We start from the raw sequence: 5,252 nt of genomic DNA on the forward strand, positions 1-5,252 counted from the left end.
TTCCTTACATTGTAGTTTCTTTTCTTTTATCCTTTTCCATGTATCTGTCTTTCCTTACCGCAGAATAAATCTTGAAGGCAATACTACCTTGATGCTTCACCCAGCATCTAGTGCCAGGCCCTGTAAATAGCAAATGCTGATTGAATGGGGAATGAGTTTTGGTAGTTGCGGATTAGGGTTTTGACATGGAAAAAGTGTGTCCAGAATCGGATTCATTTAAAGCTGTATTAGTTGAAAAGCTGCTGGTCATCAGCTATGAACAAATGCTGAGCTACCTCAATCATTGCTTCTCTTAATTTTCATCTTGATTTTTCCTAATGTTGGTAACTGCCAGGCTTTCCCGTGTGTGTTTTAGCTGTTTCATTCAGGCGTGCTTAGGGCAGAGGGCTTATTTTGTTGTCATAACTTAAGTTGTATACTATATCCACAAAACCTTATTGGATTCCAGACTATTGAATTGGTGAAAATTTAATTTGTATGCTTATATTTTACTTCTCATTTCAGAATAATTGAACAAAGATGGAGATATGGTTGTCTGTGCCGTTTGTTTAGCATCTAACTTAATTTACCAAAGGGTAATAAGTTTAACTGAACATTGGGATTGTTTCTGTAATTCAGTATTGTAGAGGGACCATGAGATTAACTATGTTGTTGGGTTTTTTTTTGTTAATTTCAATTACAGTTGATATATAATATTACATTAGTTTCAGGTATACAACATAGTGATTAAACATTTATATAACTTATGAAGTCATCACCCCAGTAAATCTAGTAAACTATAATCCTCTTGGTGGTGAATATTACCATGTTTTTCCCATCTAAGGACTAACCAGGCCTGACCCTGCTTAGCTTCCGAGATCAGATGAGATTGGGTGCATTCAAGGTGGTATGGCCATAGACTATTACCATGTTTTTCATCTTGTTGATATTATAACTTAGTTGATAGTTTCTATAAATTGAGATTCAGGTTGCTTATACACTGAGTGGCCTGATTATTATGACCACCTGACATTTGTAGGCAAATTAGCTATAATTTCGCGCTGAAGTTGCTAGAGGGCCAGACAGTAATAAAAAGGGAAGCAGGTTGTTTAACACGACAATGCCAAGAAGAATCGCCGCAGTACTGAAGGCAAAAGGTGGCCCAACGAAGTACTGATGGGGTGGTCATCATAATCTGGCCACTCAGTGTATAGTACTCTTGTAGAAAAATAAAATGAACTTATTTCTAGAAAGGACGAATGAAAAATTTTGTGTACAATTAGTAGTTGAAATTCCTGAAAGGTTAAAGTCGGTGGTGCAGGGGCAGGCTAAATAGCCATCTCAGACGGCGATTAAAGAAAAACTGCATTTATTTAAGGAAAAGGAGATGGGAGATGGGGATATCCAAAGGGAAGAGTTATGTAGCACTGAGCCAAAGGTTATTGGGTCCATGATGGCAGCAAAAATGTACTTAGGACAGTGATCCAAGGAAGGGCATAGAAGAAGCAACAGGAGAGCCTGGGCTGGGCTGCTTTGGCTCACTGAGACGTCAGAGAAAAGGGGGCCTTGGAGACAGGTTCAGGGGGTTAGCCCGGGACGAGCTGCCCCATGGCCCATTGCTCCCCTGGTTGCAAGTCTCGTGGGGTCCCTTAGAGATTGGGGGATATGCTGGGTGGACAGTGATGCAAGGAAGGGCATAGAAGAAGCAACAGGAGAGCCTGGGCTGGGCTGCTTTGGCTCAATGAGAAGTCAGAGAAAAGGGGGCCTTGGAGACAGGTTCAGGGGGTTAGCCCGGGACGAGCTGCCCCATGGCCCATTGCTCCCCTGGTTGCAAGTCTCGTGGGGTCCCTTAGAGATTGGGGGATATGCTGGGTCCTTTGGCCTGATCTATTTCTTTCTTTCTTGCAGGTGGAAATCTCAGGGGAGGGTCTCAGTAGGGTATCCGTCAGCTTCCAGGTGTGCTCTTTCAGGTGGAAGAGGTCTCCACTGAGTGGTCGGTGCCAGGGCAGGGGGTCATTAGTCAGTGCAGCTGGTCCTGAGGCAGCCACGGTGCCACTTGTCTGGTTTTGCTGGTTTTCTGGGCCTGGAGCTGAAACACAACTGAGGCCTAGATGTTCTCTTCAGGGAGGGAAAGGTCAGGGAGTCTAGGCCACCTAAGCAATGATATAAAAGGTCAGGAGTCCAAACCGCATGACCAGTGATAAGCGAGGGGAGGATGGGTTACCCTGGGGCGAGGTTCTTGTTTTCCCAGTTTTACCAAAGTACTTTAGTTGTGATTTAAACAAATCTAAACAATTTTTAATAAAACTTTTTATTTTGTAGATACACATGCACTTGTAAGAAATAATACACAGAAGATTCTATATGCCCTTTATTTAGGCTGAGTAATGTCTTATAAAACTATATACAGTGTCACCACCAGGATATCAACATGGATCCAATCTGCCAGTCATAGTTGATTGTGATTTAACGTAGTGGTAGTTTTCAGCATGGACACTTGGCATCTAGTGAGAGTAGTGAACACAGTCCAAATTATTTTGGCATATTGCTGCAGTAAGTACTTCATGTTCCATTGAATTGATTTATTTTTTCCCCTTTCAGACTTAAATGGTTGAAATATTATATACACGAGTTACCTCACGTTACTGAAGACTAATGTGTAAAATAATTCTGATTTCTTTAGCCTGATTGATTGAAAGACATTCATTGATGAAACCAGATCTCATTTAAGGTTGGCCTCTGGACTTCTTCACTAGGATCTTCTCCAAATATCTGAAAACTAACACGTCCAACACAGAACTCATTATCCACCCTCCCGCCCATCTCTCACTAGATTATAAACATTTTAAGTGCAGAAATTATGTTTCCCTTTTTTCCCCCCATTGGCTCATGTGAGTGAATAAATGAATGGTTCAAAAGCCAGACATCTGAGAGACAAACTTGATTCCTCTCTTTCCACCATTCCTCCATCTGGTCATGCCCAGTCCATCAGTGCTGCTTCCTTAGTTGCTCTGAACCTGCCTACTGTCGAGCCCACCTTCACTGCCATTGTTCGGGCTGCTCTCCTTTCCTGCCTGGATTCTCTCAGCAAGCATCCTGGTGGACCCCTTGTCTCAAGCCTTGAACCCTCTGCAGTCTGTTCTCCACTCGACAATCAGAAGATTTGTCTGAAAACTCCATGTGACCATAAGCCCCCAGACAGTCTTGTTTTGGGGGACGGTGCAACATGAGTTTGGATGCTAGAATGAGGTAGGGCTTTGGAAATGATCTCTGCCAATTACTGATTATGACTTAGAACAAATCAAATCACTAAACCTCTCTGATCCACTTATTTATCTTTAAAACAGGGATGATACTCAATAATACATGCAGAAGTGCTGGTAGAGGGCCCAGCGTATGTGAATGAGCTACGTTATGTTACCCCATTCTGATCCCGCTGTCTCCCTCTTACCTTGTTTCCACGTTAGCTATGCCAGAATTCCTGACTGGAGCATGATTCCCTGTCAGCGCCTGAAAACCTGAGTTTGATATACATGTTCATTCAGGACCAAGTAAAATGGAGAATTTCCAGTTCTCAGGCGCTTAATCATTGGTTGCTAACAACTCTCTGGGCTGCCTCATTTATAAAAGTGAGAACACTGGACCAAATGATCTTTAGAATCCTTCCCCAACATTTATGACATAATTAGGGAAAATGACATAATTTTCCAGATTGGAAAAACAAGCCCCAATAATTCCAGTGCCCTAATTTCTAACTGATCATTTTTTTTGTTTCCTTCAGGTCTTTGTTCTTTTTACCCATGAGTTTTTTAGTCCTTACAGCTAAGCTTTGTTTTCTGCTTTCTTCCAAATGAATGCAACCTTTCCTATGTTACTACAGTGCCTGTAGGACCCCACTGATGCATAGGATTCTGAGTGTCCTGTAGGGTTATGAGCCTTCGTTTACTTGGTCATTTTTCTCTTTTTAAACATTTACATGTTGTTTTTCAGCTTTAACTTCTGTTCTTTAGTTAGAGTGCTAGACTTACATACAGGAAATTGACAATTATCTAAAATAGTACAGAAATAAAAACTAAGTAACTATTTATAGTCCAACAGCTGGCAAACACTTACGATACTGCATACTTAATAGCCAAAAGAGGAAACGGCTGCCCACAGAACTATTGAGGATCTGAATTGTAATCTCCTGGGCTAGGATCCGATGTCAGTGCTTTAAAAAAAGCTCCAAGTGTAGATGGTCAGGTTGAGATCTGCTAAAACCAAGTTAAGATTTGATCAGAAGATTCTGACTGCTTTGAACTGATAAATTAGAAAACTCTTAGTAATGATCTTAATTTCTTTATTACACTCAATACATTTCTATTGTAGAGAAAAGCTCTCCACCACCGCCATCACTCTTGTGTTTCCTCCACCCCCAAATCTCCTAGCCTGACCACTAGGGTAGGTTCTGTATATATTCCAGGGCGTTATATGCAGATGTACATAACACCATATTGCAGCAACAACTTTTAAGTACCCTAATAGTCACCAAGTATGTATTTAAAGTCACTTAAAGGTTTAAAGGGAAGTTTGAAATACGTTTGATAACACTTACATGTGGAATCAGAAAAAAACAAACTCATAGCAACACTGGAGTGGTGGTTACCAGGGGGTGGGGCGGTGGGGGAAGTGGGGTGGTTTTGCTCAAAGGGTGTGACTTCCAGTTATAAGATTAACAAGTTTGGGGCTCTGATGTACAGCATGGTGTTTATAGCTATTAGTACTTTATCATGTACTTGATTGTTGCTAGAGAGTAGATCTTAAAGGTTCTTACCACATAGAAATGGCAACTAGGAGGGGATGGAGGTGGCAGTGAATATGATGGTGGTAATCATTTTGCAGTTTTATAAATATATTAAGTCAACCTGTTGTGTACCTTAGACTTGCACAATGTTAAATGTCAGTTACTGGTATATCTCCGTAAAGCTGAAAAAATAATTTAAAAGAATATTAGTAAGTTTGTAGAATAACTTTCTGACTAGGATTTAAATGTTTAAATAAAAATAAAAATGTAGAGTAAATATAAAATGTTCTTTCTATAATAAAATACTACCCACCATAATTTCTGTATATAATTGTTTATATACTGAATTATGTAGACTAAAGTTACTTTCTCACTGTTTTTATAAAGTGATATTCATGTTTTATTTAATACTAGTGGCCTGGTGCACGAAATTCGTGCATGGGGGTCGGGAGGCGCAGAAGGTGTCCCTCAGCCCGGCCTGCACCCTCTC

At 40.7% G+C, this 5,252-nt stretch overlaps 1 protein-coding gene across 2 annotated transcripts in view; it reads left to right on the top strand.

Moving 5' to 3' along the window:
• The window catches only part of FAM3C (family with sequence similarity 3 member C), a 44,762-nt gene that overhangs the window by 13,740 nt on the left and 25,770 nt on the right, over window positions 1-5,252 (top strand). The gene's annotated exons all lie outside the window — the stretch shown is intronic.

Source organism: Myotis davidii, unplaced genomic scaffold (genome assembly GCF_000327345.1).
Source record: "Myotis davidii unplaced genomic scaffold, ASM32734v1 scaffold654, whole genome shotgun sequence".
Taxonomy (NCBI): domain Eukaryota; kingdom Metazoa; phylum Chordata; class Mammalia; order Chiroptera; family Vespertilionidae; genus Myotis; species Myotis davidii.